Source organism: Arachis hypogaea, chromosome 17 (genome assembly GCF_003086295.3).
Source record: "Arachis hypogaea cultivar Tifrunner chromosome 17, arahy.Tifrunner.gnm2.J5K5, whole genome shotgun sequence".
NCBI lineage: Eukaryota > Viridiplantae > Streptophyta > Magnoliopsida > Fabales > Fabaceae > Arachis > Arachis hypogaea.
In genome coordinates, this window is record NC_092052.1 from 47,033,069 (window position 1) to 47,045,150 (window position 12,082).

The 12,082-nt window shown below is 38.4% G+C and overlaps 2 non-coding genes across 2 annotated transcripts; both read right to left on the reverse strand.

The window, feature by feature from the left end:
• Nucleotides 1–980: 980 nt before the first annotated feature.
• Nucleotides 981–1,084, reverse strand: LOC112768164 (small nucleolar RNA R71). Its single transcript, XR_003185601.1, has one exon. It is a non-coding gene; the product is annotated as a small nucleolar RNA R71 (small nucleolar RNA).
• Nucleotides 1,085–9,540: 8,456 nt separating this feature from the next.
• Nucleotides 9,541–9,644, reverse strand: LOC112767853 (small nucleolar RNA R71). Its single transcript, XR_003185293.1, has one exon. It is a non-coding gene; the product is annotated as a small nucleolar RNA R71 (small nucleolar RNA).
• Between the last annotated feature and the right edge of the window lie 2,438 nt (nucleotides 9,645–12,082).

Here is a 12,082-nt window from a genome sequence, read left to right on the forward strand (position 1 = left end):
TCAAATCTTTTTAATTGTTTGTCAATCATATCTTTTTAAAACCATATTTTCTCAATCATATCTTCTCAATCACATCTTTTTCAAAATTGATTTTCAATTATATCTTTTTTATTTCTGATTTCAAAATCTTTTTTCAAAATCACTTAACTACTTTCTCAATTTTAATTTTCGAAAATCATCAATCAATTTTTTTCAAAATTTCTTTTAATTATTTCAAAATCTTTTCAAATTTAATTTCGAAAATTCTCCCCCTCTTCTCACATCCTACTATTTAAGGACTAACACTCCTCCACTATCAGCAATTCGGACTCTCTCTATAAGTTCGAATTCTCTCTTCTCTACCTCCTCCTTCCATTCTTCTCTTCCTCTGACACCTCAAGGAATCTCTATACTGTGACATAGAGGATTCCATACTTTCTTGTTCTCTTTTCTTTCATATGAGCAGGAGCAAGGACAAAGGCATTCTTGTTGAAGCTGATCCTGAACCTGAAAGGACCTTAAAGAGAAAGCTAAGAGAAGCTAAAGCACAACTCTCTGGAGAGGACCTAACAGAAATTTTCAAATAAAAAGAAGCCATGGCAGCCGAAAGCAACAACAATGCCGATAATGCAAGGAAGGTGCTTGGTGACTTTATTGCAACTACTCCAGACTTCTATGGGAGAAGCATCTCTATCCCTACCATTGGAGCAAACAAGTTTGAGCTTAAGCCTCAATTAGTTTCTCTGATGCAACAGAATTGCAAGTTTCATGGACTTCCATTAGAAGATCCTCATTAGTTCTTGGCTGAATTCTTGCAAATCTGTGACACTGTCAAGACCAATGGGGTTGATCCTGAGGTCTTCAGACTTATGCTTTTCCCCTTTGCTGTAAGAGACAGAGCTAGGACATGGTTGGATTCACAACCTAAAGAAAGCCTGAACTCTTGGGAAAAGCTAGTCAAGGCCTTCTTGGCAAAGTTCTCTCCACCTCAAAAATTGAGCAAGCTCAGAGTGGAAGTCCAAACCTTCAGACAGAAGGAAGGTGAATCCCTCTATAAAGCTTGGGAAAGATACAAGCAATTGATCAGAAGGTGTCCTTCTGACATGCTTTCTGAATGGAGCATCATAGGTATCTTCTATGATGGTCTGTCTGAACTGTCCAAGATGTCATTGGACAGCTCTGCTGGAGGATCTCTTCATCTGAAGAAGATGCCTGCAGAAGCTCAGGAACTCATTGAGATGGTTGCAAATAACCAATTCATGTACACTTCTGAAAGGAACCCTGTGAATAATGGGACAAATCAGAAGAAAGGAGTTCTTGAGATTGATACTCTGAATGCCATATTGGCTCAGAACAAAATATTGACTCAGCAAGTCAATATGATTTCTCAGAGTCTGTCTGGCATGCAAGCAGCAACAGGCAGTACCAAAGAAGCTTCATCTGAAGGAGAAGCTTATGATCCTGAGAACCCAGCAATGGAAGAGGTAAATTACATGGGAAAACCCTATGGAAACACCTATAATCCTTCATGGAGAAATCATCCAAATCTCTCATGGAAGGACCAACAGAGGCCTCAACAAGGCTTCAACAACAGTAATGATGGAAGAAATAGGTTTAGCAATAGCAAGCCTTTTCCATCATCTTTTCAACAACAGACAGAGAATTCTAAGCAGAGCCACTCTGACTTAGTAACCATAGTCTCTGATCTAATTAAAACCACTCAAAATTTCATGACTGAAACAAGGTCCTCCATTAGAAATTTGGAGGCACAAGTGGGTCAGCTGAGCAAGAAAGTTACTGAACTCCCTCCTAGTACTCTTCCAAGCAATACAGAAGAGAACCCAAAGAGAGAATACAAGGCCATAAACATGTCCCACGTGGCCGAATGTATAGAGGAGGGAAAGGCAGTGATTTCCACTGAGGAAGACCTCAATGGACATCCACTAGCCTCCAAGGAGTTCCCTAATGAGGAACCATGGGAATCTGAGGCTCATACAGAAACCATAGATATTCCATTAAATTTACTTCTGTCATTCATGAGCTCTGATGAGTATTCTTCCTCTGAAGAGGATGAAGATGTTACTGAAGAGCAAGTTACTAAGTACCTTGGAGCAATCATGATGCTAAATGCCAAGTTATTTGGTAATGAGACTTCGGAGGATGAACTCCTTTTGCTCACCAAAGAACTTGATGACTTGACTAGGCAGAGATTACCTCAGAAGAGACATGATCCTGGAAAGTTCTCAATACCTTGTACCATAGGCACCATGACCTTTGAGAAGGCTCTGTGTGACCTAGGGTCAAGTATAAACCTCATGCCACTCTCTGTGATGGAGAAGCTAGGGATCCTTAAGGTACAAGCTGCAAGAATCTCACTAGAAATGACAGACAATTCAAGGAAACAGGCTTATGGACTTATAGAGGATGTCTTGGTAAAGGTTGAAGGCCACTACATCCCTGCTGATTTCATAATCCTAGACACTGGAAAGTGTATGGATGAATCCATCATCCTTGGCAGACCCTTCCTAGCCACAGCAAAAGCTGTGATTGATGTTGACAGAGGAGAATTGGTCCTTCAAGTGAAAGAGGACTCCCTTGTGTTTAAAGCTCAAGGATCTCCCTCTGTAACTATGGAGAGGAAGCATGAAAAGCTTCTCTCAATGCAGAGTTAAATAGAGCCCCCACATTCAAACTCTAAGTTTGGTGTTGGGAGGCCAACATCATGCTCTGAGTATCTGTGAGGCTCCATGAGAGCCCACTGTCAAGCTATTGACATTAAAGAAGCGCTTGTTAGGAGGCAACCCAATTTTATTTTATTATATCTATTTATTTTCTATTGTTATTTTATGTTTTTATGTAGGTTGATGATCATGTGAAGTCACAAAAACAACTGAAAAAGCAAAAACAGAATGAAAAATAGTATTAAAAACATCACACCCTAGAGGAGAAGCTTACTGGCGTTTAAATGCCAGTAAGGGCACCAGATTGGCGTTTAACGCCAGAAAGGGGCACAGAGCTGGCGTTAAACGCCAAAAAGGGGAGAAAAGCTGGCGTTAAACGCCAGAAATGGGCAGCAACCTGGCGTTTAACGCCAGGATTGGCACCGGAAGGGGCGTTTACGTGCCAACATGGTGCAGGGATGAGAAATCCTTGACACCTCAAAATCTGTGGACCCCACAGGATCCCCACCTACCTCATCTCTCTCTCTCTTCTTCACACCTTCCCATAACACCCTTCCTCAAATACCATTCACCAATCACCTCAATACCTCTTCCCCAAAAACCCCTCACCTATCAAACCGTACCCTCTTCTCCATAATCTCTCCACCAATCCACATCCATCCATCATAAAACCCCACCTACCTCACCATTCAAATTCAAACCACTTTCCCTCCCAAACCCACCCATACATGGCGAACCCTACCCCTCTCTCCACTCCTATATAAACCCATCTTAACTCATTCGTTTTCATAAATTATACATACTACTCCTCCCCCTTGGCCGAACCACAAAACCCCCTCCATCTCCTCCATTTTCTTCTTCTACTCTTTTCTTTCTTTTTTTGCTCGAGGACGAGCAAACCTTCTAAGTTTGGTGTGGTAAAAGTGTTGCTTTTTGTTTTTCCATAACCATTTATGGCATCTAAGGCCGGAGAAACCTCTAGAAAGAGGAAAGGGAAGGCAAAAGCTTCCGCCTCCGAGTCATGGGAGATGGAGAGATTCATCTCAAAGATCCATCAAGACCACTTCTATGAAGTTGTGGCCAAGAAGAAGGTGATCCCCGAGGTCCCTTTCAAACTCAAAAAGGGTGAATATCTGGAGATCCGACATGAGATTCGAAGAAGAGGTTGGGAAGTTCTCACCAATCCCATTCAACAAGTCAGAATCTTAATGGTTCAGGAGTTTTATGCCAATGCATGGATAACCAAGAACCATGATCAAAGTGTGAACCTGGTCCCAAAGAATTGGCTTACAATGGTCTGGGGGAAATACTTAGATTTCAGTTTGGAAAATGTAAGGTTGGCATTCAACTTGCCCATGATGCAAGGAGATGCACGCCCCTACACTAGAAGGGTCAACTTTGATCAAAGGTTGGACCAAGTCCTCATAGACATTTGTGAAGAGGGCGCTCAATGGAAGAGAGATTCAAGAGGGAAGCCGGTACAACTAAGAAGGCATGACCTCAAGCCCGTGGCTAGGGGATGGTTGGAGTTTATCCAATGCTCGATCATTCCTACTAGCAACCGGTCTGAAGTTACTATAGACCGGGCTATCATGATCCATAGCATCATGATTAGAGAGGAAGTAGAAGTTCATGAGGTTATATCCCTAGAACTCTACAAGGTGGCGGACAAGTCCTCTACTTTGGCAAGGTTAGCCTTCCCTCATCTCATTTGTCACCTCTGCAATTCAGCTGGAATTGACATAAAGGAAGACATCCTCATTGATGAGGACAAGCCCATCACTAAGAAAAGGATGGAGCAAACAAGAGATCCCACTCATGGACAAGAGCATGAGGAAATTCCTCATCATGAAATCCCTGAGATGCCTCAAGGGATGCATTTTCCTCCACAAAACTATTGGGAGTAAATCAACACCTCCCTAGGAGAATTAAGTTCCAATATGGGACAACTAAGGGTGGAGCACCAAGAGTATTCCATCCTCCTCCATGAAATTAGAGAAGACCAAAGAGCCATGAGGGAGGAGCAACAAAGGCAAGGAAGAGATATAGAGGAGCTCAAGGACTTCATAAGATCTTCAAGAGGAAGAACAAGCCGCCATCACTAAGGTGGACCCGTTCTTTAATTTCCTTGTCCTTATTTTTCTGTTTTTCATTTCCTATGCTTTATGTTCTATCTATGTTTGTGTCTTTACTACATGATCATTAGTGTCTAAGTGTCTAGGCCTTAAAGCTATGAATGTCCTATGAATCCATCACCTTTCTTAAATGAAAAATGATCTAAAAATAAAAGAACAAGAAGTACATGATTTCGAATTCATCCTTGAAATTAGTTTAATTATTTAGATGTGGTGGCAATACTTTTTGTTTTTCTGAATGAATGCTTGAACATTGCATATTTTTGAATTGTTGCTCATGAATGTTAAAATTGTTGGCTCTTGAAAGAATGATGAAAAAGGAGAAATGCTATTGATAATCTAAAAAATCATAAAATTGATTCTTGAAGCAAGAAAAAGCAGTGAAAAGCTTGCAGAAAAAATATATGCGAAAAAAAGGGGGGGGCAAAAATAAAAGGAAAAAAGAAAAAAGAAAAAGCAAGCAGAAAAAGCCAATAGCCCTTTAAACCAAAAGGCAATGGTAAAATAAAAAGGATCCAAGGCTTTGAGCATTAGTGGATAGGAAGGCCCACAGGAATAAAATCCTGGCCTAAGCGGCTAAACCAAGCTGTCCCTAACCATGTGCTTGTGGCGTGAAGGTGTCAAGTGAAAAGCTTGAGACTGAGCGGTTAAAGTCGTGGTCCAAAGCAAAAAGAGTGTGCTTAAGATCTCTGGACACCTCTAATTGGGGACTCTAGCAAAGCTGAGTCACAATCTGAAAAGGTTCACCCAGTTATGTGTCTGTGGCATTTATGTATCCGGTGGTAATACTGCAAAACAACATGCTTAGGATCACGGCCAAGACTCATAAAGTAGCTGTGTTCAAGAATCAACATACTGAACTAGGATAATCAATAACAATATCTAAATTTTGAGTTCCTATAGATGCCAATCATTCTAAACTTCAAAGGATAAAGTGAGATGCCAAAACTGTTCAGAAGCAAAAAGCTAATAGCCCCGCTCATCTAATTAAGACTGATCTTCATAGATGTTTTTGGAATTCATTGTATATTCTCTTCTTTTTATCCTATTTGATTTTTAGTTGCTTGGGGACAAGCAACAATTTAAGTTTGGTGTTGTGATGAGCGGATAATTTATACGCTTTTTGGCATTATTTTTAGGTAGTTTTTAGTATGTTTTAGTTTGTTTTTATTATATTTTTATTAGTTTTTAAATAAAAATCACATTTCTGGACTTTACTATAAGTTTGTGTATTTTTCTGTGATTTCAGGTATTTTCTGGCTGAAATTGAGGGACCTGAGCAAAAATCTGATTCAGAGGCTGAAAAAGGACTGCAGATGCTCTTGGATTCTGACCTCCCTGCACTCAAAGTGGATTTTCTGGAGCTACAGAGACCCCATTGGTGCGCTCTCAATTGCGTTGGAAAGTAGATATCCTGGGCTTTCCAGCAATATATAATAGTCCATACTTTGCCCGAGATTTGATGGCCAAAACCGGCGTTCTAATTCAGCATAAAAATTCTGGCGTCAAAACGCCAAAACTGGCATAAAAGCTGGAGTTAAACGCCCAAACTGGCACAAAAGCTGGCGTTTAACTCCAAGAAAAGTCTTTACATGTGAAAGCTTCAATGCTCAGCCCAAGAACACACCAAGTGGGCCCAGAAGAAGATTTCTGCATTAATTACTTATTTCTGTAACCCTAGGCTACTAGTTTTCTATAAATAGGACCTTTTGCTATTGTATTTTCATCTTTCAATCTATCTTTTAATCATGTTTTGATGATTGAACCCTCTTTGGGAGGCTGGCCATTCGGCCATGCCTAGACCTTTTGTTCTTATGTATTTTCAACGGTGGAGTTTCTACACACCATAGATCAAGGTGTGGAGCTCTACTGTTCTTCATGAATTAATGCAATTACTACTGTTTTCTATTCAATTCACGCCTACTTCTTCTCCAAGATATACTCTCGTTCTTAATTCAGTTAAGTCAGAATGAAGGGATGACCCGTGACAATCACCCAATCTTCGTTACTCGCTTAGCCAAGGTCGCGTGCCTGACAACCACAAAGCGATCTACATGATGTTCAACGCAGTCATTGGACGACAGCTGGAGTATATTCTCTTGGGTTTCTAATCTAAGATTGGAACCTTCGTGGTATAGGCTAGAATCAATTGGCAGCATTCCTGAGATCCGAAAAGTCTAAACCTTGTCTGTGGTATTCCGAGTAGGATCTGGGAAGGGAAGACTGTGACGAGCTTCAAACTCGCGAGTGTTGGGCGTAGTGACAGACGCAAAAGGATCAATGGATCCTATTCCAACATGATCGAGAACCAACAGCTGATTAGCCGTGCGGTGACAGCGCATTTGTACCATTTTCACTGAGAGGACGGGAGGTAGCCATTGACAACGGTGAAACCCAACATAAGCTTGCCATGGAAAGGAGTATGAATGATTGGAAGAAGGCAATAGGAAAGTTGAGGTTCAGAAGGAACAAAGCATCTTCATACGCTTATCTAAAATTCTCACCAATGAATTACATAAGTATCTCTATCTTTATTTTATATTTTATTCATCTTTTAATTATCAATTCTCCATAACCATTTGAATCTGCCTGACTGAGATTTACAAGATGACCATAGCTTGCTTCAAGCTGACAATCTCCGTGGGATCGACCCTTACTCACGTAAGGTTTATTACTTGGACGACCCAGTGCACTTGCTGGTTAGTTGTGCGGAGTTGTGATAAAGAGTTGAGATTACAATTGTGCGTACCAAGTTGTTGGCGCCATTGATGATCACAATTTTATGCACCAAGTTTTTGGTGCAGTTGCCGGGGATTGTTCAAGTTTGGACAACTGACGGTTCATCTTGTTGCTCAGATTAGGTAATTTTATTTTATGTTTAAGCTTCTTTCTTTTTATTTTCGAAAAATTTCAAAAAAAAATTCAATAAAATCTTAAAACCAAAAATATTGTGTTTTCTGTTTGAGTCTTGTGTCAATTTTTAAGTTTGGTGTCAATTGCATCTTTTTAACTTTTCTTAAAAAATTTTGAAAATTCATGCATGTGTTCTTCATGATCTTCAAGTTGTTCTTGCTGATTTTATATGTTTGATCTTTAATTTTTATTGTTTGGTGTCTTTTCTTATTTTTCATATGCATTTTAGATTTATTAGAGTCTAAACATTGAAAATTTCTAAGTTGGTGTCTTGCATGTTTTTCTTTTCTCAAAAAATTTTCAAAAATAAGTTCTCGGTGTTCATCTTGACATTCAAAGTGTTCTTCGTGTTCATCTTGACATACTAAGTGTTCTTGCATGCATTATTAGTTTTGATCTTAAATTTTTATGTTTTGTATCATTTAGTTGTTTTTCTCTCTCCTCATTAAAAAGTCAAAAATAAAAAATATATCTTTCCTTATTTTACTCATAAATTTCAATTTAAAAATTCTATCTTTTCAAATCTTTTTCAAAATCAAATCTTTTTCAATTTTCTTTTTATATTTTCGAATTCTTGCTTAAAATTTTTCAAAATCTTTTTCATTCTTCCTTTAATGCTTTTCGAAAATTTTAAAAAAAAAATTTAATTTTCAAAATCTTTTCCTTATTTTGCTTCATAATTTTCGAAATTACTACTAGCATTTAATGTTTTGATTCAAAAATTTTTCATGTTTTTACTTGCCTATTAAGAAAGGTTCAACCTTTAAATTTTAAAATCATATCTTTTAGTTTCTTATTAGTCACGTAATCAACTTTAATTTTCAAAATCAAATATTTTTAATTTCCTTTTCAAATCTTTTTCAAAATAATTTCAATCATTTCAATCATATCTTTTTCAAAAATCAATTTTCAAAATATTTTCTAACTTCCTATCTTTTCAAATTTGATTTTCAAATCTTTTTTTGCAATTAACTACCTGACTTTCTATTTGATTTTAAAAATTTTCTATTTCAATTATATCTTTTTCAAAACCACCTAACTAATTTTCTCTCTCTAATTTTCGGAAACTCCTTCCCCCTTTTTCAAAATTCTTTTTAATTAACTAATTGTTTTAAATTTTAATTTAATTTAATTTTTCTTTTTTGAATTCTAATTAATATTAAAAAAAATATTTTTATTAATTTTTGAATTTTTCTCTTCTCCTTCTTCTATTCTCCTCTTCTTCTACTCACATGAAGGAATCTCTATACTGTGACATAGAGGATTCCATACTTTCTTGTTCTCTTCTCCTTCATATGAGCAGGAACAAGGACAAAGGCATTCTTGTTGAAGCTGATCCTGAACCTGAAAGGACTCTTAAGAGGAAACTAAGAGAAGCTAAAGCACAATACTCTGAAGAGGACCTAACTGAAATTTTCGAAACAGACAAAACAACTATGGCCGAACCCAACAACAACAATGCAAGGAAGGTGCTTGGTGATTTCACTACACCAACTTCCAATTTCTATGGAAGAAGCATCTCAATTCATGCCATTGGAGAAAACAACTTTGAGCTTAAGCCTCAATTAGTTTCTCTAATGCAACAGAATTGCAAGTTTCATAGACTTCCATTGGAAGATCCCCATCAGTTCTTATCTGAATTCTTGCAAATCTATGATACTGTCAAGACCAATGGAGTTGATCCCGAGGTCTACAGGCTTATGCTTTTCCCTTTTGCTGTGAGAGACAGAGCTAGAACATGGTTGGATTCACAACCTAAGGAAAGCCTGAACTCTTGGGAAAAGCTGGTCAGTGCTTTTCTGGCCAAATTCTTTCCACCTCAAAAGATGAGCAGGCTTAGAGTGGAAATCCAAACCTTTAGACAGAAGGAAGGTGAGTCCCTCTATGAAGCTTGGGAAAGATATAAGCAATTGATCAAAAGGTGTCCTGCTGACATACTTCCAGAATGGAGCATCATATGTATATTCTATGATGGTCTATCTGAGTTGTCAAAAATGTCATTGGACCATTCTGCAGGAGGATCTCTTCATCTGAAAACCCCTGCAGAAGCTCAGGAACTCATTGAAATGGTTGCAAATAACCAGTTCATGTACACCTCTGAGAGGAATCATGTGAACAATGGGACGCCTCAGAAGAAGGGAGTTCTTGAAATTGATACTCTGAATGCCATATTGGCTCAAAACAAAATATTGACTCAGCAAGTCAATATGATTTCTCAGAGTCTGAATGGATTGCAAGCTGCATCCAACAGTACTAAAGAAGCATCTTCTGAAGAAGAAGCTTATGATCCTGAGAATCCTGCAATGGCAAAGGTGAATTACATGGGAGAACCCTGTGGAAACACCTATAATCTTTCATGGAGAAATCATCCTAATCTCTCATGGAAGGACTAACAGAAGCCTCAACAAGGCTTCAACAATAATGGTGGAAGAAATAGGTTTAGCAATAGCAAGCCTTTTCCATCATCTTCTCAGCAACAGACAGAATTCTGAACAGAGCCATTCTGGCCTGGCAACCATAGTCTCTGATCTATCTAAGACCACACTAAGTTTCATGAATGAAACAAGGTCCTCCATTAGAAATTTGGAGGCACAAGTGGGTTAGCTGAGTAAGAAGATTACTGAAACTCCTCCTAGCACTCTCCCAAGTAATATAGAAGAGAATCCCAAAAGAGAGTGCAAGGCCATAACCTTACTTGGTGTGGCCGAACTTGGAGAGAGTGAAAAGGCAGTGATTCCCAGTGAGGAAGACCTTAGGGAACGTTCACTGACCAGTAAGGAGTTCCCCTTTGAGGAACCAAAGGAATCTGAGGCTCATACCTTAACCATAGAGATTCCTTTGAACTTCCTATTACCATTCATGAGCTCTGATGAATATTCCTCCTCTGAAGAGGATGAAGATGTCACTAAAGAGGAAGTTACTAAGAAACTTGGAAGACCCTTCCTAGCTACAGCAAAAGCTGTGATTGATGTTGACAGAGGAGAATTGGTCCTTCAATTGAATGGGGACTACCTTGTGTTTAAGGCTCAAGGATCTCCTTCTGTAACCATGGAGAGGAAGCATGAAAAGCTTCTCTCAATACAGAGTCAAACAAAACCCCCACATTCAAACTCTAAGTTTGATGTTGGAAAGTGATAAACCCATATTTTATGATATATATTGTGCTCAATTTAAGTGATTTATTCAACCCTTCACCCACTTATTCATGTAAATTGCATGGTTTCACTTTCCCTTCCTTATTATGTGATATATGTGAAATACATGTTTCCTATGCTTTGAAATTATTTATTTTTTTAATTACCCTTTATTACCATTCGATGCTGTGATTTGTGTGTTGAGAAGTTTCAGATCTTCTAAGGCAGGAATGACTTAAAGGATGAAAAGGAAACATACAAAAATGGAAGGAAAGCACAAAATGGAGTTTTTGAAGAAACTGGCAGCGACGTGAACGCATGGACGACGCGGTCACATGCCCAGCGCAAAAAGGCAGCGACACGAACGCGTAACTAACGCGAACAGGCGCCATGAGCAGAACATAGATGACGCGTACGCGTGACAGAAGCGAACACGTGATAAGAAAAACTTCAGATGACGCGACCGCGTGACCCACGCGGACGCGTGACAGACGCCACGCACCAGAAATTACAGAAAACACTCCCAGCTATTTCTAAAACCCTTTTGGCCCAGATCCAAGTCCAGAAGGCACAGATTAGAGGTTATAAAGTGGGGGAATGCATCAATTCATTATCATGTCTTCAATTATTTTACTTTTCATAGTTTAGATGTAGTTTTTAGAGGGAGAGGTTCTCTCTTCTCTCCTAGGTTTTAGGATTAGGATTCCTCTTAAGGATTTAGAATTTCAACTCTTCATCAGGTTCAGTATTCCTTTTACTTTATATTTTTCTTTTGCTTTTAGATACTTTAATGCTATCCTTTAATTACTTATGTTGCCAGATTGGCTTATGAATTCTTTATGTTTAGATTGATTTTCTCTTAATAATGCAATTGAGGTATTTCAAATCATTGATTCTTATTTTGCTTTTTATATTATTGGCTTTAATTGATTAACTGGAAGCTCTTGAGTTATCAACTATTCGTGATTGGTTGTTATGTCGGCTAAATTGACTGGTATTCCACTAACTCTAGTCTTTCCTTAGGAGTTGGCTAGGACTTGGGAATCTAACTAATTAGTTCACTTGACTTTCCCTTGCTTTCATGAGGGTTAACTAAGTGGGATTAACTTCCATTCTCATAGGAGTAACTAGGATAGGACTTCCGAATTTTCTTACCTTGCCAAGAGTTTATTTTATAGTTATTTATTTATTTTACTTGTCATTTAAATTACTTGTCCCTTACTTTCAAAACCCCCAATTT